The sequence below is a fragment of the Eptesicus fuscus genome, chromosome 9, assembly GCF_027574615.1.
Source record: "Eptesicus fuscus isolate TK198812 chromosome 9, DD_ASM_mEF_20220401, whole genome shotgun sequence".
In the NCBI taxonomy this organism is placed as follows: domain Eukaryota; kingdom Metazoa; phylum Chordata; class Mammalia; order Chiroptera; family Vespertilionidae; genus Eptesicus; species Eptesicus fuscus.
The window spans coordinates 89,061,464-89,087,547 of NC_072481.1; the positions used below are offsets into that span (position 1 = coordinate 89,061,464).

A 26,084-nucleotide genomic window follows, 5' to 3' on the forward strand; every position below is an offset into this window, starting at 1 on the left:
ATTGGGTTTTCTCCTGGATTAGTCCATTCAGGTATATTAGCCATCCACTCAGTCTTTCCTTATATGTCATCAGTTTCAGAGTAAGAGACTATTACAGGAAAGTAACACAAGTTAGAAAGAATAATGTAGGGTTTGTTGGTCTTTTGTGTTTTCTTAGAACTCTATTGTTTTCTTTTTGTGTTCAAAGGAAGTTCTGGTTTGGACAGAAAGTGTGGCCTCTAGGGGTTGTGGATGCTGCCACTTACTCAGAATAGGCTTATGATGCTTACGTTGTACCAGCTTTCTCACTGGGCTCCAACTCGCCGTGGGTCCACTGGGGTTCTATTCTCATGGGACATCATGAACACTACTCCTAAATGGGGCAGCAGGGAAAAGTGGACACGCATATTGTGTATATCTTCTCTGCTCACGTGCATGCTCCTCTGCCTTATAGAACTTCACTCACAAAACACAAGTTCAAAGATAAAATTACTAAGAATTTCAAGATGGCGACAGCAAAGCCTTAAACCAAGTGTAGAGCCTCTCCTAACCCAGGGCCTTGTGAGGCTGCACAGACTGATGGCCCATGAAGCAAGCCCTGCAGATCTGGCTGTGAAACCAGGACTGCCGAGGGGTCTTGAAATGATGAGATGAGTTATTTGAGGCCAACACCAACACCTGGAGGATGGCAGAGCAACCAGCTGGAAGAACTCGGTTCCTGATGACATTGCTATTCATGGTTTTCATCCTCTTGAAACTTGCCAGACTTCTTACCATCTGAAATAAAAATGTCCTTGCTTTAAAAGAAAATAATTTATTTTATTTTTCAATTTCTGTTGACAAAACATTGCTTTTAAAGCTGGCTTGAGCTGAGTGTTTTCTTACTTGCTGTTGAAATCATTCTACTGTGTATAGGAGGACATTCTGTTCATGAATGATTGCCTCACCTCCCTTTTTCTTACCTGGCCGCATGTCTCATTCCATGCAATTGATGAAGGTGGATACATAAAACTAGGGGCCACCTACTTAGGCCTGATAAGATTTTCGGACTTGAATGCTAAAAAACACTAAAGGGACCAAGCTGGCAATCGGGACCTGCAATCCGACTCCAGGCGGAGTGCTATTCCAAACAATGACTTCGCCTCCACGTTCGCACTCCTTAAAGAGCTCCATGTGCATGTACTGCCCTCTTTGGGTAGATGATTACCTTGTAAGAATCACCCGTGACCTGAAGAAGTAGTAGTCCAGTCACACCCACTGAGTCTCACTGTCTCTCTTCCAACTTTAGGATCATTCAGTTTAAATTAAAAGGTGAACAAAATAATAGTAAAAAAATAGTCAATCTGAGACTCTCAGAATGTGACCTCAGAAAACATTAGCTAAGCAGAAGAGCTGTAGAAAATCCTTGCAGATAATTAGACAATTCCACTGGCCTTCAAATGTTTAATCACCTTTCCTGGACTTGGTAAGTGCTCACATATGCCAAGATTGCTTTAATCATAGCGCAGAGACCTCTGGGAGATGTACAGACTGGTCTTACAGACTCAAAGCCACCCTCTTTTCCTTACATGCAGACCCCAAGCTTTGCCAATAACCTAAGATGTGTTACTAATGTCACAGTTGAATATTTAGAGATAATGGACACAAGTAGTTGGAAAATGCTAATACAGTCATGAGCCACATATTTTGGTACATAATGGACTACATATACAACGGTGGTCCCATAAAATTATGTTTCTGAAAATATTCTATCACTTAGTGACATTTTAGCCCTTGTAACATTGTACTGCAACACATTATTCACGTGTTTGTGGTAATGCTGGTGTAAACAAACTACTGTGCTGCCAGTTATATAAAAGTATTGCACATACAGTACACAATACTTGATAATGATAATAAACAACTGGTTTGTGTATTTACTATATTATACTTTTATTGTTATTTCAGAGTATACTCTTTCTACTTATAAAAAATGTTTGCTGTAAAACAGTTTCTGTGTTACCCCAGCAGCAGCCTCATATATCTTCTTTTTTCCATGTCTCTTGATTGTATAATTTTATCTTATGCTTGATTTAATCTCATGTTGTTTTGTTCTGTAAGTATACAAAATCTACTGCTAAGGCTTCCAGAAGAGGCCATATTGATTGATGGACCTGGAACCAAAATTAAGTGATTAGAAACTATAAAGGTGGAAAATCAGTGATGGGTATTGCTCTCCAGTCAGGCACATCCCATTCTACCCCAGCTATGACACTGAAGAACAAAAACAAAGTGACAGAAGCTGTTAAAGGATCTGCTTCCGTGAAGACAATGAGACTAATACAAAATTTGAGAAGGGCCTATATCAGACATGGAGAAACTTCTAATGACCTAGTCTTCAATCTAGTCGCAGAGGCTGATCCTTCTCAGCATTATGATGATCATGGCCAAAGCAAAAAGTTTGTTTGTGATGTTGAAAGAAGAGGTTGGACCCAACTACAATGTTGAATTCATTGCTCACTCTGGGTGCTTTAATCGTTATTCATGACATAATGTGAAAGTGAGTGGTGAGTCTTGAGTGCTGATGTAAAGGCAACTGAAGAATTTATGAATACTCTAGATAAACTGATGGTTGGAAAATTACTTGCCAGAGCAAATATCAATATGGATGAAACCTCCCTCGCCTGGAAAAGACGCCTAAAAGGACTTTCATTCGTAACCAAGCCAAGTCAATACCAGGTTTCAAGGCTTTTAAGGATAGGATAACAGTCTTGCTTGGGGCAATGTTTCAGACTACCGATGGAAACCCCTTGTGATCTGGCACAGTGAGGACCGCAGGGTCTCTAAGTATATCGATGAGCACACACTGCCAGTGTGCTACAGGGGTAATAAAAAGTCATGGACCAAGATGCCCTTCTGAATTGCCCTGCCAGAGAAATGCAGAAATACTGTTTAGAGAATAACATACCATTCAAGATTTTGCTTATTTTCTTAATGCTCCTGGATGTCCTCATTCTATCTGTGATCTTTGGCCCAATATATAAAGCTGTGTTTCTCTCTCCAAATACCACCTCTTTGATCCAACCAATGGATCAAGGAGTTATAGCAGCTTTTAAGGTCTACTACCTGAGGAGGACCTTTGCTGAGGCTATTGCTAGAACTGAGAAAGACACTGAGAAGACACTGATGCAATAACCCTGCTTGGGCTTGGGGTGATGTCACCAAGGAGTGACACTCAAGAGGTTAGTCTATAACTTCAAAAGATGAGGAGGTTGTAAAAATCAACAAGGTGGTGGTTGAGAGAGCAAACAACTTTAACCTGGGCATGGATGAGAATGACATTGAGTAGATCCTAGAGCTGGTACCTGAGGAGCTGACTAATGAGAAGTTGTAGGAACTGGAATGATATGCGTAGATACTAGTAAAGAAGAGGCAAGAGAAAAGGAAACTGCAAGAGAAGGAGAAGAAGAAGAAGAAGAAGAAGAAGAAGAAGAAGAAGAAGAAGAAGAAGAAGAAGAACAAGAAGAAGAAGAAGAAGAACCTTGAAGAAAATTCACAGTGAAGGACTTAGCAGACACTTTTGCAGACCTTAACAAGATCCTATGGACCCCAACACCAAAAGGTTTTCATTAATAGAAATGTTCATGTTGCATCATCTGTTTACAAGCGAATCCATGATGACAAAAAGAAGCACACCTAGCGAACCACCACGGACACATTTCTGAAAAGAGTGACACCTCCTCAAGAAGAGCCTCAGGCAGGTCCTTCAGGGGGAGTTCCAGAGGAAGGCACTGCTGTCATAGATGACAGCTCCATGTGTGGTACTGCCCTGAACACCCTCCACTGGGACAGGATGTGGAGGTGGGAGACAGGGATGCTGATGATCCTGGCCCTGTGCGGGCCTAGGCTAACGTGTGTGTTTGTGTATTAGTTTTTAACCCAAAAGTTTAAAAAGTTAAAAAAAATTAAAGATAGAATAGGATCTAAAAATATTTTTGCACAGCTTAAAAATAAGCTAATTGTTAATAAAAAAGAGTAAAAAAGTTTTTTAAAAACTAAAGTTTTAAAGTAAAAATATTATGTAAGTTAAGTTTATTATTGAAGAAAAAAATATTTTTTTATAAATTTATTGTAACCTAAGTGTACAGTGTTTATAAAGTATACAATAGTGTACAGTAATGTCCTAAGCTTTCACATTCACTCACCACTCACTCACTCACTGACTCATCCAGAGCAACTTCTGGTCCTGCGAACTTCATTCATGATAAGTGCCCTATATAGGAGTACCATTTTTATCTTTTGTTTTTATATTGTACCTTTTCTATGTTTAGATATGTTTTGATACACAAATACGTACTATTGTGTTACAATTGCCTACAGGAGTCAGTATAGTAACATCCTGTACTGGCTTGTAGCCTGGGAGCAATGGGCTATACTGTATAGCCTAGGTGTGTAGTAGGCAACATCATCTAGGCTTGTATAAGTGCCCTCTATGATGTTCGCGCAGTGAAATTGCCTACTGGCACATTTCTCGAATGTATCTGTTCGTTAAGTGAAGCATGACAGTACTGAGAGTTGGACACCATTGTTATCAACATTCTTAAGTGCCTGCAGTTCTTAGAATCACAGATGTTAATGGCTGGAAAAGTCCCAGAGAGGTTACCTGGTCTTGCCCAACCAAAGAAGTAATTGAGACACAGGTGTGATTTGCTCAAGGTCAGCAGTTAACGTGGGCCTGGGATTAGGTGTTTTGGTTTCCTGCCCAGTGCTCCTTCCCCGCACCCCACCACCTCTTATTGCTCAGGCTAATTTATTGCAGGTCCTGTTTCTACAGTCTCCTCTAATTGGTTTATGTTCACCTGACACTCTCTTCAGGGTAAGATTACATTTTCCCATATTACTTCCCTGTCTTCTCCCCTCTCCCCCAATGCTGAAGAGTTGCTGCTGCTGAGTCTCCAGCTGAAACCAGTTAAAAGGAACTTCCTGCCAAGTGACTTTTACCCAGGCAGCAGCTCTGAGGGGCCGGGCATGGAGAGTCTTGGTTGTGTGTTTTTTTGAGATGTGTTACACATCAGCCTTGAGCTAATTTTGTCAGGCTCAATGCTGTGCCCAAGTCACTCTGTAAACACTCAGTCACAAAGTGTCACACTTAAGAGATCTAGAATGTAATCCAGTGGTTCTCTAACTGAGCTCCAAGGAACCTTAGATTCCCTCAGGGGGTGCCTTCCATCCAACTTCTAAAAGCAGGTGGGCTGAGGAGCTGAGCAGACCCAGAAGTGGGCCTTCACCCCTCCCTGAGTGATTTTATCCGGTTGGGGGGTTCTGTATAAGACTCCTTGTGAAGAAAGTTTTGATGCTATAAAATGTTTACAACTAGGGATCTAGTCCCGCTCTCTCATTTTAAAAAAGGAGAAAATTAAGGTTCAGAAGGAGCTGTAATCACTGTGCAAAGCTGCCCAACTAGTTAGTCAGCAGACTCCCCCCCAGCACCTGGCAGAGGTGGCCAGGCCCCACTGAGAAGCTGTATTTTTGGCTTGGTCTTGAGGTTATTGGAACCAGCTCTCTAGTGGCTGCTCATCTGGGAAAGGAAAGGGACAAAAACGAGTGCTCATTGAGTAACTACTCCATGGCAGACACTGAAAGTATAGACATTCACTCATTCAGAGCAGATTTATTGAGCACTTCTTATGTGCCAGCCACTCTGAACAGATACCGTCCCTGCCTACCCCACAAATTCTTTCATTTAAACCTCACACCAAGGCAGCAGGAAAAGATGAAATGTAAGCATGTCAAACTCAAAGGCTAACACGGACCAAATAAATGAGGCATACGGCCCTCGGGCCACAAGTTTGACCTTCTTGCGTATAATTATTTCAGAGGTGAAGGCTCCAAGAGGGTAAGTGACTCATAGGGTAGCACAGCTGGTAAGTGGCAGAGCCACATCCGAACTGACATATATTGAACTCCAAATCTGTGCCCTAATACACTTTTTTTTTTTTAAATAAAGATTTTAAAAAATATGTTTTATTGATTTTTAGAAAGAGAGGAAGGGAGAGGGAAAGAGAGAAACATTCATGTGAGAGAGAAACATCATCAATCAGTTGCCTCCCACAAGCAAACCCTACCGGGGATGGAACCCGAAGCCTAGGTATGTACTCTGACCTGCAATGGATCGGTCGTGGGGCGATGCTCAGCCAACTGAGTCACGCTGGCCAGGGCTACACTTGTTATTTTCTAAAGGCTCAGGAAGTCAGCAGCTGCCAGTTAGTTACATGTGAGCCTTCCAAATATTTAAAACTCAGTCAAACAAACACCTTGATTTTCTGCTATCTATTTGGAAAGTGGTAAATCTCCCTCCACGCCCTCATGCAGTGGAGTTCCCTCATGGTCCTGATCTGTCTTCCAAGTCAGACTCGCATGATTCACCCACAGGCAGCCCAGCCCGCCTCCTGCTCGCAGTGGAGAACATTGCTCATCCAGCTCCTTGGTGTCAGGCTGGGCCTTGGAGCAGCTGTCCCGCGGGGGGTTTGGGCGAGTCCAAGCACTGGGCACGTGAGTATGAGTGATGGAGAGAGAACAGCCATGTGCCGGGGAGGGAGAAAGTGCTTGTGCGCACCATGGACTAACCTTTGGTGGTGCAAGAAGTTTCTAACTGTCCTTGTCTTTCAAAAGGCAGTAAGCCTCCAGAGTGCCAGCAACTTCGGAAGATATTTCAGCCGCATTTGTTCAGCCATATTTAGGCTTCTCCCTGCTGGACCTTCAGCCTCTAGTCATCTAAATATTCCTCCCTGAGATCAGGAGTCATTTTGAATAAATTGGGCTTATGTGGGTGCCCAGAGGGGAGGGGATGAGGAAGAGCATGGGAAGAGCGGCACAGGGTTTGTGCCGGCTCTACTGGGAGATGTGATGGCTGCCATCCTTTGGACACTCATTTTCAATCTTCGGACCTGGAATCTATTTACCCTGCTTTCAGGGGATGTTGTTAAGTTGGTGGGAGTGATGGTTTGATGGGGACTGGGTCACGGCCATGTGGTCTGAATATTAAGGCTTGTCCTTGAGGCTTGCTTTACAAGCTATAGAGGTAAACATGTCCCTCAACTTAAATATTAAATCATGCATCTTTATGAAAATGTTTATACTTAAATAAACTTAAATAGTAAGCTGAAAAAATTAATCCAAGTGAGCACTAAAAGTTATGAAGCAATTCAGACCACAGCATCTTTTGGAATCATTCTCATTAATTTTTGACTAGGTAGTAACTTATGATCCTATTCTTTCCCACTGGAAAGAGGTAATTTTCTAAATTACTTCTTTAAAAAATATATATGTATATATTTATATTGATTTCAGAGAGGAAGAAGGAGAGAGAAAGAAAGAGAAAGAGAGAGAGAGAGAGAGAGAGAGAGAGAGAGAGAGAGAGAGAGAAACATCAATGATGAGAGAGAATCATTGATCAGCTGCCTCCTGCATGCCCCACACTGGGGATTGAGTTCGAAACCTAGGCATGTACCCTGACCGGGAATTGAACCATGACCTCCTGGTTCATAGGTCAATGCTTAACCACTGAGCCACACTGGGCAGGCCTAAATTACTTCTACAAAAGAATAAAGCACCTTCTTCCCCTAAGCAGCTCAGCTCTATTTTTTTTTAAAAATTTTATTTAGCAACTTTTTAGCAAAGACATGTGACCTTCAACAAAACCCCTCTGGGCAGGACACCAATGCCAAAAGTGAGACCTGGGGGGGTCCATGGCCCTGGACAGCAGAAGGTGGTTGGAACTGCTGTGGTTTGGCCAGCAGAAGTAGCTGCTACTCTCCTGTCCTCATCCCTTGTCACGTCTGTGGACACACCCTCCCCCCTCCCCGCCCCCAGGCCAGGCTCTGGAACTCTGTGGACACATACTGGACACCGGGGCCGGGACCAGCGGGTCCTGATTTGGGAGCACCAGTGGAGGAGCAGAGGGGATGCACAGTGAAAACAACGTTCTACATTTCTGTGCTGCGCTCTGCCGGCCTGTTCTCCTTGGAGGGTGCTGGGTAGAATGTGGACCCGGATAAAGCAGGTCGTCCACCCCGAGAGACAGCTGCCACTTGGCAGTGTGGGCATGCTCTGCAGGGTCCTCCCCTGGCCTCGCTGCGGCAATGGCAGTGAAGCAAGCCTGGGCCAGCATAAACCCCCGGGACGGCTGTTGCTTAGGCCAGGGTACACGCGGCGGGTTTGTCTCTGTTTGTTTTTAAAAGGAGTCCATCTCTATTCCTCCGGTGCTTCTCTGGCTTCTCTGCCATGGACTTCTTTCTTTCCGGAGAGCTCTTGGGCTGCATTTCTCACCACTCTTTGAAGACTTCAGAGATGTGGAACTGGTGGCAACTGGTGCCGTTTTCAGTGTTTGGTACCCAGCCAGGCTCCCGAGCCCTGGGAACGGCCTTATTTAGCTCTAGGAGATTTGGGTCAGAGGCTCCCCAGAAGCCGGTGCAGGGAGAGACATGAACAATCACCGCCCAGTCACAGCCGGCAGCCAAAAGCACAGAAGAGGAAGACTCAGCAGAGAGCCCCACCGAGCAGCCTTGGACCGGCTTTCCGAGGAGGCTGTTTTCTTCCCAACTGCTCTGCATCTGCCTGGCTGGCAGCCAGAGGCTGGGAACAGCATGGCTGGTATGCTCTGGGTGAGGCTGGTGGCCATAGCAACAGGAGGGGAGTGACTGTCCCTGAGGATGAGAACAGCGGGTAAGATTTGGATTAGGCGGGGGAGGAGAGGTAAAGGTTGGACCTGCCTGGAGAAGGGCCTTCTTATTGTGGACAAAGCCGCGGGCAGAGCAGCGGTTAAGGCCCGTCTCAGACTCGGATTGTGGCTCAGACTTAGACTCCTCCTAAGCTTGTTAGACCTCGAGACCGTCATCACCCCGGTGACTGTTCCCATCAAACAGAGTAAATTAAAGGAGAACCACCCACCTCCTGTGGGCTCACCCCTGTGAAATATTTCTGTGAAAGACACTCTCCAGTGACATGGTGCCCAATAAGAGATGGCATGTTATCTCCTTCGGCCCGTTCTTCAGTAAGTCTCGTTCTCACGCTGGTGTGAAGGGGAAGGGTGAAACCCACTCTGCCCAGAGATGTGGTGCATGTGGGAAGCCTGCGATTTGAGCTCTGGGCTCAGGTTCAAGGGTGTGAGTTCTAATCCCAGCAATGCAGTGCTCCTTCCCATGACCATCTGTGCCTCGTTTTCTTCTTTCATCAAAGGAAGGTGGCCAGGTACTCTACAGGGCCTCTCCAGTTCTGACTTTCTGTATGTCTATAGACATAGGATAAAAGATTATAAGGCACTTTTATTGGTTCAGTCTTCTTCATTTTCTATTTTCATTTCCTTGAAACCATCAGCTGGAGTTGAGGACAAGTTTTTAAAATGGACAGGTTTCTTTTTCTACCTTCGCCCCATGTCTCCCTCCTCTTTTCCTTCCTTTCTTCCTAACTGTTGCAAGAGTCCTTCAGCCTAACCTCTGGAAGGCAGTTTGTTAAGGTAGCAATTGTAAAAGCCATTTCTCTTTTGTCTGTCTTATCTCCTCACCTCTCAGATGAGCACATACTCCTTAAGGCCTATACCCGCTGCTGACTTTTCTTGTCCATATTCCACAGCAGGTCCCCCATTGCAATTCCAAGTTGATGCCGAAACCGGTTTGGCTCAGTGGATAGAGCGTCGGCCTGCGGACTCAAGGGTCCCAGGTTCGATTCCGGTCAAGGGCATGTACCTTGGTTGCGGGCACATCCCCGGTGGGGGGTGTGCAAGAGGCAGCTGATCGATGTGATGTTTCTAACTCTCTATCCCTCTCTCTTCCTCTCTGTAAAAAATCAATAAAATATATTTAAAAAAAAAAAAAGAAAGAAATTCCAAGTCGCCCAGCCCACACCTTCTTTTGTCCCAATGACCTCCACCCCAGCCCTGGCATTATAGCATTTGAAATTGTTCATCTGAGGCAGTAATTCTCAACCCCAGCTCTTTAATGAAATCAGCGCAGAAATTAAAAACAAAACTAAAACAAAACAAAAACAATGCCTGGAGGTTCTGATTCAATTGACCTGCATTGGTGTTTTTATCTTTTTCCCCCCATTAGTATTTTTAATGTTCCCCAAGTGATGTTATTGTGGAATCACTCTGAAAGCTACTATTAAAAGGGGATAAACCTGCTATTACTGGATGTCTCTCATTCTTAACGTATGACGGTGGAGGTTACTGTCTTGTATTCTGATATGTTGCCCTGTTGGGGCATGCCCCTTAGATGTGAGATCATAACCCGAGGGAGGTGACTAAATGTTCCCAGTGATCCGCGCTGTCAATACCGGTGATCCCTGGTATTTACACCCTATGTAATCCGCTCCCGTCAGCCTGAGCTGGACCTAGTGACTTGCTTCTAACTAAAAGCACATGAAAAAAAGTGATGGAATGTCACTTCCAAGGTTTGGTTACAAAGACTGTGACTTCTGTCTTGCTTGCCCTGTCAATCTCTCTCTACTGTGCCCTCTCCCCTTCCAGAGCTCGTGGCCGAAGGAAGCAAGCTATTATGTTGTGATTAATGCTGCGGAGAGAACCTCATGACAGAGGCTTAACGTCTCTGACCAGTAGCCAGCTGGGACCTGCGGCTGGCTGATTTCCCAACAGGAGTGAGCTCGAGAGTGGAATGCCCACAGTGGAGCTGTCTCCGCTGCTGACACTGCAGCCTGGTGAGAAGACCCTGTGTCAGAGTTTCCCAGCTATGCCATGCCCAGGCTTCTAGCCCAGAGAAATGGTGAGATAATAGATGTTTGTTGTTTTAAATTAAGTGTGGGGGTCATTTGTCACACAGCAGTAGATAGCTAATACACCCTGAGAGTAAAAGGGGACCCATAGGCAGGGAGGTATTACTGGCAGGCCCAAGCCTTCTGTCTATTTTTGAGGAGTGGAGGGTCTAAGGGCATTCCGGGGAGGATGTTACTCAGGCAGTCCCAGCTTGCTGAGGTTAGGAAGGCAGATGCTCAATAAGCAGAATCTTGCCCACTAGACCGGAGCTTCTTAATTATCGTATGCACTCAGATCACCTGGGGCAATCTTGTTAAAATGCCAATTCTGATTCAATAGGACTGGTTGGGGCCAGGGAAGCCTCAAGCTCCTAGGTCAGTGGTCAGCAAACTGTGGCTCGCGAGCCACATGCGGCTCTTTGGCCCCTTGAGTTTTTAGCAAAGGCCAGCTTAGGAGTACCCTAATTAAGTTAATACCAATGTACCTACCTATATAGTTTAAGTTTAAAAAATTTGGCTCTCAAAAGAAATTTCAATCGTTGTACTGTTGATATTTGGCTCTGTTGACTAATGAGTTTGCCGACCACGGTCCTAGGTGATTTTAATACTGCTGGTCTGGGGCCACCTTTTAGGGGACAAGGGGCTATACTACCCAGATTCATGTGTCTTTCTATGGTTACTTCTTTGAAAAGTCTTTTTGTTCTAAGCCTGACTTAGCGTTGCTTTAGGAAGCCAAGAAGTGGCCTTTGCCTTGGGGACAGAGTTTAGAAGGAGGAGCAGTGCCCCCTGGAGGCCATATGGTGGCGGCGGTGATGAGGCAGAGATCTCCAAAGTGAATCTGAGATTTAGGTTTGGTCACATCAAGCAACCATTTTTACTTATATGAATGGCTATGTAATTATTGGCAATGTCATAAAGTTCCAATAATCACGGGGTCAAAGCTGGCCCTGCTGAGAGGTCCTGCTCTCAGTGCCGGCCCGGCGGCTCCGCTTTTCTGGGCAGATTCCTCAGCAGCGCTGCTCAAACGTCTCCTTTCAAGTTCTGCTAACCACAGAGGAACACGAACCCGGGCGTGCAGCCCATAGCAGCCAAGAGAAAAGTCTTTGAAGTCTTTTTGGAAAAAATCTTACGATTTCATGTGAATCAATGGAATGTGTTTATTATAATATAAAAATAATTCCCTCCCCAAATATATGTGTAAAACGCTGCCTCAGGAAGATGTGCTCGGTCTAATCGGTGACCTGGGGATATGCCGCTCCCAGCTGAGCAGTGATGCGTACACACACACTCCCCGATGTTTAACTCTGGAATTCCCATCTCCTATGCAAGCCTCTCCCGTTTCCTCACCCTCACTGACCTCAGGATCTTGACCCTGCTCCCTCCACTTTTCCTGTTCTCATAGTCTGTCAGTTCTCTCTTGCTTTCACTCTGGTCTCTGCCAAGTGTGGGTCCAAGGTCAAGCACTTGGACTGCTCACAGGTACCGCCCCGCCCCGCAAGCCCTGGACCTCCCACCACACTCTCCCTAAAGACCCCTGCCTAGTGGATAGGCCTCACCCTCCTGGGTAGATTCCATTCTCTTGCACAGACCCCAGTGTTATGGCTCAACCCCACCACCGGTTTTCTCCAAATGGGCGTTGGGCAGCAGAGTTTTGCTGGGAGAAGGATACTGAATTATTCCCCTCAATTTCCCGTTATCCAGCCTCTCCCAGCTGCTCAGCAGTTCTTTAACTCACCGTTCCTTGAAACTTGCCTGGTGTTAAGTACATACTCAGGCTGTCCTCATCATGCAGATTTTGGTCCTATCCATCCCATGTACTGACTCCATCTCCAGGGGAGGAGCTGGGGAATGTGCATTGTGATTCTCCTCGCCAGTGATTCTTCAATTCTTCGTTTGAGACAAGCTTGGCAAATGCTGCTGTTACTCACCCAGGGCATCCTAGTCTAGGCCCTCTGTGGCCACCGGGGATTTACCTAGCCTCCCCTCTCAGCCCTGCCTCCACCCCCGAAACCCCCTGTCAGTTGTGATGTTGCCTCCTTTCCCACTTAGAAGATTAAGGCATCTGCTCTGTGTTTCCTGGAATTTTCCACCCTCCACCTTCAAACACTCCCTCCCCACACACCAGCTTTCCCCGGCTCCCTGGCTGACTTTTCTCCCTGGATCTGGACACCCCCCCCTCTGCCATCCCATCTCCCTGGCACACTGTCCTTCTCTACCCCTTCATGTGTAGTCAGTGTTTCCCTCACCAAAGGATTTTTTAAACATTATTTCAGCTGTTTGTCTTCTCTCTAAGAAACAAAACATCTTATAGTAAAGTAGCTTCTTCCTCAGGCTGCCATCCTCTCCCTGCCCTCTCGTCACTTCCCCACCGACAGGCCTCATCTTCCCGCCCGGCAGCGGCTGTGCTTTCCCCTTTGCCCTCACTGGCCCAGCGGCCTGAGCAGTGATCTGAGGCCTCTGCGATGCCCCAGGGGCCCACTGTGGCATTGCCAAGTGGAGGTCATGGTCAGAAAGCCGAGGACGCCTAGCTGGCCCTCGGTGGAGCAGCCACACAGGTTTTGTTTTCCCTGACACTGTTGCTTGACCCAGGCTACATCCTTGGTGTCTCTCTGCAAATAGGCCTGTCTTTGTAGGAATAAGTGCAGGAGCCCAGGGAGGATGAGAAGAGCGGCTGCCATGCGTGGCTCTGGAGGACAGAGTGGCTGGCGCCAGCCGGTGGGTCTGTGCACAGATTGTGGTTAGGCCCCCAGAGAAGACCCTCAGGAACTGGGAGGATCTGGGCAAATTCCACCTCCGGACCAGGCCCTCGTCCTCCCTGGCCTGATTATTTTTGTTTTCACTCACACCCACCAGCCTGACTGGCATATATATATATATATTTGTACTTTGAAAAAATAAATTATTTAGGGGAAATTCACATAACATAAACTTAACCATTTTAAAGTAATCATTTAGTGGCATTTAGTACATTCACGATGTTGTACAAGCACCTCATTCCAGTTCTAAGTTTTCCTCACCCCAGAAGCAAACTATGGTTAAGCAGGGTATCCCCCTATCCCCCCCTCCCCCTGGCCGGACAGCCACCAATCTGCTTTCCATCCCTACGATTGATCTATTCTGGATTTCTCATATAAATGGAATCACATACTCCGTGACCTTTGTGCCTGGCTTCCCTCACTTTAGCACGTTTTCGAGGTTCACCCTTGCTACAGCATGTATCAGCATGTGTTTCATTCTTTTTTTTTCCAAATGTTTTCATTGTGATAAAGTACGTATAACATAAAATTTATCATCTAAACTATTTTAAGTGTACTGTTGAGAGCTTATCAATTAAATACATCATAGTGTCGTGTAAGCAGCACCACCACCCACCTCCAGAACTCTTTGATCTTGTAGAGCTGAGACTGTCCTCCTTAAACACTAACTCCCCATCCTCTCCCCCAGCCCCTGCACCCACCATCTACTTTCTGTCTCAATGAATTTGACTTCTCTAAGTATCTCAAATAAATGAAACAATAGACACTTCTTTCTCGGTGTTGCTCCCTGGTCCTGTGTGTCCTCAGACAGCCCCGGAGCTCGGTATTCTCACATTTTGCCTGATGATGAGACACCTGTGGGGCTTGTAGGATGACTGATGGGCTGGAAATCTCATATTTGTGGACTCCCAGCTGACTCTACCCAAAAACCAAAGGAAAACCCAGGAGAACCCCATGACTTCATCTTCCCCCTTCGCACCTTCCCCTGAGAGACCTCCATTTCCGGGTAGACTTTTACTGTGATGGATGATGTGGGGTCAGGGGGCATTCTTGTATGAGGGCCTTATTACTCCACCCAGACTCTGAGGCTAAAACAGGCACAGAAGGAGGCTCGCCAAGCACTCCTTTCTCTGGCTTCATTTTGGTAACTTCAGAGTAGGCTGTTTGGACAGACAGACCTGAGTTTCTCCCATCCTTCCATAGGCATCTTACCAGAATCTTTGATCCATGAAGACCTGAGCAAAGAGAAGTTTAATCAAAGGAGAAGAAACTTGGACTCAGAAGATGGCTGAAAATCCCATTAAACAGGCCCTCAGAGAGAGTGGTTCTCATTGTTGCCTTTCTGAGGGACCTAACAGGGAGCATTATATTCCATGTGCTCTCTGAATCTCCCCTCTCTATGTCCCTGCCACAGGCCCCTGGCTATGTCTGTGTACTTTGCTACAACTTTAGCTGTGAGTTACATGGAGTCCAGAATTGTGCATTATTCTTTTTTGTATTCATGATGTCTAGCACAATTCTTGTTCATATTAGAACTTGGTAAATGTTCATAAACTCAGGGAAGATATTTATTGATTTATTTTTGTGGAGCCCCTGTCTACCATAAGCAATTTTATTAGTAGTGTGTTACAAGTCAGTAATATTGTAATAATTGTATGGTGCCAGGAGGGTACTGTAAATATTGAAAAAAATTTTTGAAAGGAAAAATTTAACCACTGTGAAATTAATACAAATAATATTGTTTGTCAACTGTAAGTGAACAATAAAAATTGGAAAAAAATTTAAATGTATTACAAAACTCATGGGCCCTGGGAAGCATAGTGATTGACTGACTGATTGATTTAGAGTTATGGTAGAGAAGAAACACTGACAAATTTATTTATTGTCCTGTCTTTATAAAGATTCTTCGTAGTGTCCAGGTACCATTTCTTTCTGTTCAGGTCCAGAAACCATCTCTTTTGTTCAAAATCTTGGTTAATTTTTTCTCTCATGCAGCATGATTATTACTCATAATGCCATGGCTCTTCTGGGCTTGTTTGTATTGAAACAGCATAGATCTTCTTGCCTCCTCAGCGTCCTAATGCCATGGATTTAATGGTGGTCATATCATTACTCATGAGGCTGCCTCATCTACCCTGCATCTGTGTGTACTGGCTTCCACTGACTCTCTCAAAGTTGTTACTATGCTTTGTGGATGATAACTATAATCCCAGGTCTTCCCTGAAGCATGCACAAAAATGTGAACAATAAGTCATCTTCTGGTTGTGAAATGTATAATTTCAAATTTTATAGTATAGCAGGTCAAACGGTAAAAATTTCCAGTTATAAAATGAGCAAGTCATGGAGATGTAATGTACAGCATGGTGACTATAGTTAATAATCCTGTATTGCATATTTGAAAGTATCTAGGAGAGTAGATCTTGAAAGTTCTCATCACAAGAAAAAATGTTTTGTAACTATGTGTGGTGAAAAAAATTATTTTCATGTGAAAATTAATTATTTCCCCGCAAAAGTGAATTTTATAGTATATGGTAAAGGTAGAAGAACATATTTTTCCAAACATGTGTTCTCTTTAACCCTTTAGGTTTTAATCCTACATCCCTGGAGTGTGATCTCTTTGCATTTTGCCTCCACCGCTGCCTTCACACACCACCAGCAATGGGAAGATAGCCAGGAACCCTGGGTGCAGCAACCAGAGAGTCCCATTCAGCAAGGAATGTCCATCCCTCCTCCAGCAGAGCCTGAGTCTCAGGGGAGCATGGCATCATCACAGTGCCTGGAATCAAGACAGGACCTGCATTGGAAGGGTGCACTGGCAACACAGAATGATGGCGAGAAAACTCTCAGAGGCCTTTCCACAGCCCCCAGAAGATTGCCTGACATGGCATGGAGGAGGGAGAGCTGTTGTGTGGGCCACCAATGCTGTTCAAACCAAGGGTTTGTGATAGACTGTTGTTCGCCGAGAGCACTGAACCATCCTGTACCTGATGTGAGTGAGAGTCAGCCTGTGCGTACTACCCGGATGGCTCAATCTCACCCAACCCAGAGGAAATACCTAGGAGGCGAGCTGGAGCACTCAGCTCAGGCAGTTCCCCTCCTGAAAATGCACCTGACAAGGGTGCCCTAGGACAACCTCATAGGCACAAGTCTCAGAACTCTTCAGAGCATCTGAGGTGGAGAATTGGAGAGTGTTCTGAAGTAGGAAATGGGGACTGCCATCCACCTAAGTCTCAGGCAGGCCCAGGAACCCCACCTCGGTGGCACCATCAGCCTGGCAGAGGAGGACTAAGAAAGTTTGGAGAGGGCACTCTAAAGCACAGGGCCAAGTGATGCATGGGGCCGGTCCAAGGACCCTGCCAGCCTAGCTCTAAGGGGCACTAGTGAATGACCCAGGTGTCAGTTCAGGTTCTCCAAGAAGCAGACGCCAAGACAGGATTAGATGTGCAAGAAATTTACTTGAGGAACATGCCTCTGGGGGAGTGGGGCTGTGGCAGGCTACATAATGCCACAAAGATGTCAATATCCTAGTCCCCAGAATTTGTAAATATGTTACCACACGTGACCAAAAGGATTTTGCAGATGAGATTAGATTAAGGATCTTGAGGTAGGGAGAGTATCCTGGATTGTCTGGGTGGACCCTAAATGTAGCACAGGGACCTTTTAAGAGGGAGACAGGAGGGCAGAGTCAGAGATGGAGATGTGGTGATGGAAGTAGGGGTCCAAGTGATGTGAGAAAGGAGCCATGAGCCAAGGAATGCAGGCTGCCTTTAGAGGCTGCAGAAGGTAAGTGATGGGTTCTTTCCTGGAACCTCTAAAGCAGTGGTTCTCAACCTTTCTAATGCCGTGACCCTTCAATACAGGTCCTCATGTTGTGGTGACCCCCAACCATAAAATTATTTTTGTTGCTACTTCATAACTGTAATTTTGCTACTGTTAATGAATCATAATGTAAATATCTGTGTTTTCTGATTGTCTTAGGCTCTACAGCAGCAGTTCTCAACCTGTGGGTAGTGACCCACAGGTTGAGAACTGCTAGCAGGGTCGCCTGCTAGCGACCCTGCACAGGAAGCTAATGCAGAGAGGAAGCCAAAGGAAAGGGGAAGGGGAGCGTGTTGGGATGCAGGTCTGACCCTTACTGAGGAGGGAGGGAAGGCTGGAGGGCTGGAGGGGAAATCTTAGATTGTGATGCAGATTTAAGCAAGTTTTGGCAGACCAATGACAAGTCTTTGAGCCCCAGTGACTGAGAGAGCAGTTCTTCATCTCCAGGGAACAGTGGCCAGCATCCCTGCCACACTCAGTCACTGGCTGGGAAGGGGTAGATTTTGGTGCAGCAGCTGAGGCTACCCATATTCTCTCAGCAGCCAGGGGTCCAAGATGCACGTTCCACGGCCTCCACAGCCCAGCTCTGTGTTGCACAGAGCTACCTAATCCATAAAATTTCTGGGAACAACTTCTATGAGCTTCCCATGGGCCTCTTCTCCAGAGGGGACACTGAGAAGAGGAAGGCTCGTGGGAGAGGGGACAAACTCACATTCGCCCTCTTTCTCCTCTACTGTCCAGCCTGATTTCCTTTCACATTAAAAAAAAAAAAAAAAAAGATTTTAACTGATTTTTTAGAGAAAGAGGAAGGTAGAGGGAGAGAGCGAAATTTTGATATGAGAGGGAAACATCAATCAGTTGCCTCCTACATGCCCCCCACTGGGGATGGAACCTGCAACCGGGCATGTGCCCTTACCAGGAATCAAACCAGCCACTTTTCAGTGCCCGGGACAATGCCCAACCAACTGAGCCACACCAGCCAAGGCTCCCCTCACTTTTATCACTCTCTTTGGCAGGTCTTGGTGCCTTACCTGGTGGTGTGACCCAGATAAGGTCCACATCCCTTCTAATGGGGTGGCTGGGAGAATCTATTCATAGTTACTATGGGGCAGGGGTACCAAGAGGCACCCAAGAGGGTCCCTGGGCTCCACCTGAACTTCTCCTGCATTTTGTGTAGAAGGAGCACCTTTTCTAGCTGCTGCTCAGTGTCACTAACCCCTGCCAGGATGGGTTAGGGTTCAGGCTTGTGGACACCTGTGGGCTCGTGGACACAGGAATCCAAGGTGCCGTGGCAGAGCTATTGCTTTTAGTTTCACGGGAAGCACTAAGTTTCCCAGTGGTGACTGTGAGTGATGGTAAGTGGGGCCCACACCCACCTGCTTCCACTTCTTGGTCCCTAGACCCATGTATTATTCCTATTGGGGACCCAGCCCTATCCACACAACTCTAACTTAATGTGTCCTGAAGGATGACATTGTATCCTTTCAGAGCGCCCTCTGCAGTGTCCCTTCACCTGCACTGTTTGAAGGCCAACCAGTGTTCCATGAGGCCACTTCTGGGTGGTGCGGTCTATGATGGGACCAGTGGGTTCCACAGCCATGGGCTCACTCCTGCGCCTCCCTCTCTGAGAAGTGGGTTCCACAGTGTGATGCTTGACTGAGTGGAACTCCATGTCTGTGGATCAGGCATCCCAGTAGTGCTAGCTGAGGTCCATTAGGCAGTAAGGTGGACCCATACCTAGACTGGTTATATATCCTGTAAGATGAACTGCTGGCTCTTCAAATATGGAAGGGATCCAGCAAAGTAGATTTGCCAATCTAGTGGTCTCTAAATCAGGGCCTCAGCAAGGTCTCTGTTGTTCGCAGGTTGGATATTCAGAGGCAGCAGTAGATCCTCTGACCTTGGTAATGAGTCCATGCAGCTGGGCCCATGCAGCACCTCCATTTCAGCCACTGTGGCCATTCCACTTGCATGTCGATTGCACCAAAGATAAAGGCGGGCTAATGTCCAATGGCCAGGTAATTTGTTATGATCTACTTGGGCATTTAATACTCTCATGCAGTGGATCTTTTTTGGTGGGTGTTAACATATGATACAGAAATCTTCAGGCTTCTTGCCTACTCCTGTATGTCCTTCCACATGTTTTACTGATGATATAGGGCACCCCTCCCAATATGACCATCGATGCAATCTGGGGAAGGGCCTTAGTACAACAGTGGTGAGTACTCCCTCTTGCAACTTAGTTGTGCCCTTTGGTTCTGCTCAGGTTTGATCTCGGCTATACCATTTCCATTTTATGATGCATCTTGTCCCACAACTGACACCTCCAACCTCATGTACCCCTACCCCAAGATCATAAGGCCCCAGTGGTAGCTGTATCTGCAGCAGTGGACCTGCTACAGAGCTCTTTTCTATTCCAGGCTCTACTCAATCTTAGCAACCTTCTGTACCACCCAGTGTATGGGCTGGAGCAATATTTCTAGAATGTGTTGCCTTCAGAATCAAATAAGATATACCAGGCACTGTGCTTCTTCTTTGTGGTAGGGGATGCAAGATGCAGCAATTTGTATTTTGCTTTGGAGGGAATATTCAGGAATTGCCCTGACCACTGGATCCCTAAAAACTTTATTTATTAAAATGCAGGCCTCTGAATCTTCACTGGGTTTGTTTCACATCCTCTCTAAAGCATATATCTTCCCAAAGTCTCCAGGGAACTAGCCACCTATTATTTCTTCTCTACAGTCACCATGATATTATGTTCTGTGGGCTTTTCAGGTGTCTGTATATCTTCAGACTATTTTTATTTTTATTTTTAAAAATGTTTTTATTGATTTCAGGGAGACAGAAAGAGACATAGAAATATCAATGATGAGAGAATCATTGATTGGTTGCCTCCTGCACACTTCTTACTGGGGATTGAACTGGTAATCAAAGCATATACCCTAACTGGGAATCAAACCATGACCTCCTGGTTCACGGGTCCATGCTCAACCATTGAGCCACAATGGCCAGGCTTTAATACTTTCTTGTGTTTTAAAAATATTTATTGTTGATTGTATTACAGATGTCCTCCTTTTCCTCTCTCATTGTCCCCCTCCATCTGGTTCCTGCCCCAAGCCTTCACCACCCTATTGTCTGTGTCCATAGGTAATGCATATATGCATGCAAGTTCTTTGGTTAATCTCTTCCTTCCCACTACCCCTCCCCCTTCCCACTGAGATTCATTAGTCTGTTCCATGTTTCCATGCCTCTGGTTCTATTTTATTCATCAGTTTATTTTGTTCATTAGATTCCTTGTTCATTTATTTTGATTTTATATTCAATTGTCAATAGATATGTATTCACTGCCATTTTATTCATATTTTTATCTCTCCTCCTCCTCTCCCTCCTCCTCTTCCTCCTCCTCCTCCTCCTCCTCCTCCTCCTCCTCCTCCTCCTCTTCCTCCTCCTCTTCCTCTTCTTAAAGAATACCCTTCAACATTTCATGTAATACTGGGTTGGTGGTGATGAACTCCTTAAGCTTTTTCTTGTCTGTGAAGCTCTTTATCTGACCTTCAATTCTAAATGATAGCTTTGCTGGGTAGAATAATCTTCATTGTAGGTCCTTGCTGTTCATCACTTTGAATATTTCTTGCTACTCCCACCTGGCCTGCAAAGCTTCTGTTGAGAAATCAGCTGACAGTTTTATGGGCACTCTCTTGTAGGTAACTAACTTTAACTGCTTTTCTCTTGCTGTTTTTAAGATTCTCTCTTTGTCTTTAGCACTTGGCATTTTAATTATGATGTGTCTTGGTGTGGGCCTCTTTGGGTTCCTCTTGCTTGGGACTCTCTGTGCTTCCTGCACTTGTAAGTCTATTTCTTTCACCAGGTAGGGGAAGTTTTCTATCATTATTTCTTCAAATATGTTTTCAATATCTTGCTCTCTCTCTCTTCTCCTTCTGGCCACCCAAAATGTGAATTTTGGTATGCTTGAAGTTGTCCCAGAGACTCCTTACACTATCTTCATATTTTTTTATTCTTTTTTCTTTTTGCTCTTCTGATTGGGTGTTTTTTTCTTCCTCATATTCCAATTTGTTGATTTGATTATCAGAATCTCTACTGTTGAATCCCTATAAATTATTATTTATTTCAGTTAGTATATGCTTAATTTCTGACTGGTCCTTTTCCATATCTTTGATGTTCTCACTAAGGTTCTTGAAAGTCAATTAAGATCCTTGAAAGTCTCACTAAGTCCCTTGAAGCTCTCATTAAGATTCTGGAGCAACCTTGGTAAATGAGTCCATGTAGCTGGGCCCATGCATTTAGTTCTTTTTCTGGATATTTCTTCTGTTCTTTCATTTGTGACAGTTTTTTTGTCTCTACATTTTGGATGCTTCCCTGTGTTTGTTTCTTTATATTAAGTAGAGCTGTTATGTCTCCTGGAATTGGTAGAGTGGTGTTGTGTAGTCGGTGTCCTGTAGGGCCCAGTGTCTCAGCCTCCCCAGTCACCTGAACTGTGTGGGCTGTGTGCACAGTCTTATTGTAGTTCAGCCTTGATTGCTGTTGGTGTCACTGGGAAGAGCTGACATCCAGGCCAGTTGTCTATAGCTGCGACTATAGTGGGACAGCTGCTGTGTAGGAGATACTCCTATAGAGCAGGACTTGCTTTAGTGGGGTTTTGGTGCTCACTGAGTCTGCCCCTTGAGTGTGTCACTTGTGGATGTGTAGAGTTGTAATCTAGTATGGTCTGAAGTTGTGCACTGGCTCTGGGGCCTCCTGGGAGGTGCAAAGTCAACTACTGGCAGGAGCTACAGAGCAATCTTCAGATGGATGCTACTTGTATTGGGCTTGGAAGTGCCCAGGTGAGGTCAATCTGTGAAGCAAGTCAGACTGCTGCTAGTGCTGAGTCTTGCTGATGCCAGCTGCTGCTTGTTTGAGAGATCTGAAGCCTGAGCCAGGGCAGGCCATTCATATGGAAAAGCTGCTGCAAACAGCTTAGGTAGGGCTAAAAATTGGAGGGACAGGGTCTCAGGGAATCACCAGGATGGAGGGAGCAGTGTGAGCAGGGCGATTGAAAACTCAGATATGGCTGTCAGTCAGCTCTGTGATGGGGGAGGTCTCAGCATAGGAACAACAGCCCCTGTGAACACCCCTGTCTGGGAGAAAGTCGCCCCTGAGTTCTTGCTCCCAAGTTCTTATTCCAATGCCAGCCAATCCAGTTCCTCTCTGTATGTCCCTGGATCCTCCCGAGCCACTGCCCTTGTGCTGGAGCTTAGAGGGAGCAGGACCATGTAAGTTCATGTGCTGGTCCTCTAAAAGAAACTGCCTGGGTCTCCAGTAGCCTCTGTGCCACTCAACCACATCCCTGCTGGTTTTTACAGCCCAAAGTTACAGGGGCTTCTTTTTCAAGCTCTGGAACCCTGGGCTAAGGGTGTGGTATAGAGCTGGGACTCCTTGCTCCTCACGGGAGGCCTCTGCAGCCAAAATATCCCTCCTGATTAAACAAACATAGGTGTAGGACCAGCCCATTCTACGCCTCAGCTCTCCTACCAGTCTCATTGTACTTTCTTCTTTACTTCACTAGTTGTAGAACTTCCATTCAGCCAGATTTCAGGCAATTCTGAATGATGGTCGTTCTGTATTTTATTTGTAATTTTAATATGGTTGTGGGTGGTGGTGAGTACCGGCATTTACCTATGCCATCATCTTGGTTCTCTATTACTCTTTATTTTTATTTTTAATTTATTTTATTTTTATTGATTTCAGAGATAAAGGGTGAGGGAGAGAGAAATAGAAACATCAATGATGAGAGAATTATTGATTGGCTGCCTCCTGCATGCCCCTCACTGGGGATTGAGCCCACAACCCAGGCATGTGCCCTGACTGGGAATCGAACCGTGATCTCCTGGTTCACAGGAAAATGCTCAACCACTGAGCCATTCAGGCAGGGCTCTAATTCTCTTTCTTGATTGAAATTGAAAAGATGTTGTGAAAATACTACCAGGTTAATGAGTGAATGCCATGAACTATGACCAGAATAGCACCTGTGATCAGGGCTACTATTTATTTAATTTGTTGTAGATTACAGTCATTCCCTCAGATCTATTCAGTTTCTGCAGGGGCCAGACTGGTGAATTAAATAGAAATATGATTGGTACCACCACTTTGTACACTTGAGGTCTTTAAAGATGGTACAAAGTTCTGTCAGCCACCTTAGAATACAATATTATTTTTGATTTACCACCTTGGGTGATAGGGGTATTTTCAGAGTTTTATATTTGGTATTATTCACTATGATAGGTCTTACCCTAGAGCTAGAGACCCAATGTTTTTTATTTATTTATTTATTTTTTTTATTTTGCAAATTATATATTTTATTCTTTAGATTCCACATGAGTAAGATCATGTGATACTTTTCTTTCTCTTATTGGCTTATTTTGCTTAGCATAATACTCTCCAGGTCCCTCCATGCTGTCTCAAAGGGTAATAAATTCTTCTTTTTTACTGCTGCATAGTATTCCATGGTATAAATGTACCACAGCCTTTTTTTTTTTTTTAGCTTCTTTTTTTTTTAATATTTTTATTGAGGTATTATATGTGTACATATCTTACAATTACCCCCCCACCCCACACCCACACATGCCCTCCCCCCCCAGAGTTTTGCGTCCATTGTTTATGCTTATATGCATGCATACAAGTCCTTCGTTTGATTTCATAACTCCCCCACCTTTCCCAAACTTTCCCCCTGTACTTTGAAAGTCTGTTTGATGCTTTACTGTCTCTGTATCTATCTTTTTGTTCACCACTTTATAATGTTCTTTACTATCCCTAAATGAGTGAGATCATGTGGTATTTTTCTTTCATTGACTGGCTTATTTCACTTAGCATAATGTTCTCCAGTTCCATCCAGGTTGCTGCAAATGATGAGAATTCCTTCTTTTTTATGGCAGCATAGTATTCCATTGTGTAGATGTACCACAGTTTTCCGATCCAGTCATCTGCTGATGGGCACCTAGGCTGTTTCCAAATCTTAGCTATTGTAAATTGTGCTGCTATGAACATAGTGGTGCATATATCCTTTCTGATTGGTGTTTCTAGTTTCTTTGGATATATTCCCAGGAGTGGGATTACTGGGTCAAATGGGAGTTCCATTTTCAGTTTTTTGAGGAAACTCCATACTGTTCTCCACAGTGGCTGCACCAGTCTGCATTCCCACCAGCAGTGCACGAGGGTTCCTTTTTCTCCGCATCCTCGCCAACACTTGTTGTTTGTTGATTTGTTGATGATAGCCATTCTGACAGGTGTGAGATGGTACCTCATTGTTGTTTTGATTTGCATCTCTCGGATAATAAGTGACTTTGAACATGTTTTCATGTGTCTCTTGGCCTTCCTTCTGTCTTCTTTTGAAAATATTCTGTTTAGGTCTGTTGCCCATTTTTTTATTGGATCATTTATCTTCCTCTTATTGAGTTGCATAAGCTGCCTGTAGATGTTGGAGATTAAACCTTTATCAGTGATAGCATTTGCAAATATGTTTTCCCATGCAGTGGGCTTTCTTGTTGTTTTGTTGATGGTTTCTTTTGCTGTAATAAAGCTTTTTATTTTGATGTAGTCCCATTTGTTAATTTTCTCTTTAGCTTCCATTGCCCTAGGGGCAGTGTCAGTGAAGAAGTTCTTGTGGCATATGTCTGAGATTTTGTTGCCTGTGGATTCCTCTAGTATTTTTATGGTTTCCCGTCTTATGTTTAAGTCCTGTATCCATTTTGAGTTTATTTTTGTGTATGGTGTAAGTTGGTGATCTAGTTTCATTTTTTTGCATGTATCTGTCCAGTTTTCCCAACACCATTTATTGAAGAGACTGTCTTGACTCCATTGTATGTTCATGCCTCCTTTGTCAAATATTAATTGAGCATAGTGGTTTGGGTCGATATCTGGGTTCTCTATTCTGTTCCATTGATCAATATGTCTGTTCTTGTGCCAGTACCAGGCTGTTTTGAGAACAGTGGCTTTGTAATACAGCTTGAAATCTGGTATTGAGATCCCACCTACTTTATTCTTCTTTCTGAGGATTGCTGAGGCTAGTCGGGGTCTTTTTTTATTCCAGATGAATTTTTGGAGAGTTCTTTCTAGGTCTGTGAAATATGCTGTTGGTATTTTGATGGGGAGTGCATTGAATCTGTAGATTGCTTTGGGTAGTATGGACATTTTAATGATGTTGATTCTACCAATCCAGGAACATGGTATGTTCTTCCATCTGTTTACGTCTTCCTCTATCTCTTTTTTCAGTGTCCTGTAGTTTTCTGCGTATAGGTCTTTTACCTCCTTAGTTAAGTTTATTCCTAGGTATCTTAATTTTTTTGGTGCGATGGTAAATGGGATTGCTTTTTTAGTCTCTCTTTCTGTAAGTTCATTATTGGTGTATAGAAAAGCCATAGATTTCTTGGCGTTAATTTTGTATCCCGCTACATTGCCGAATTCATTTATTAAGTCTATTAGTTTTTTGATGGAATCTTTTGGGTTTTTTATGTACAATATCATGTCATCTGCAAATAAGGACAGCTTCACTTCTTCTTTTCCAATTTGGATGCCTCTTATTTCTTCTTCTTGCCTAATTGCGATAGCTAATACTTCCAGTACTATGTCAAACAGGGGTGGTGAGAGTGGGCATCCCTGTCTTGTTCCTGTTCTTAGGGGAAATGGTTTTAGTTTTTGCCCATTGAGTATGATGTTTGCTGTGGGTTTATCATAAATAGCTTTTATTATGTTGAGGTATGAGCCTTCTATTCCCACCTTGTTGAGAGTTTT

The 26,084-nt window shown here is 44.7% G+C and overlaps 1 long non-coding RNA gene across 1 annotated transcript; it reads left to right on the top strand.

Moving 5' to 3' along the window:
- Nucleotides 1-8,777: 8,777 nt before the first annotated feature.
- LOC129150277 (uncharacterized) lies at nucleotides 8,778-16,263 on the top strand. The gene is made up of 3 exons (XR_008557010.1): nucleotides 8,778-9,010; nucleotides 10,484-10,736; nucleotides 16,066-16,263. It is a non-coding gene; the product is annotated as an uncharacterized LOC129150277 (long non-coding RNA).
- Nucleotides 16,264-26,084: the final 9,821 nt, after the last annotated feature.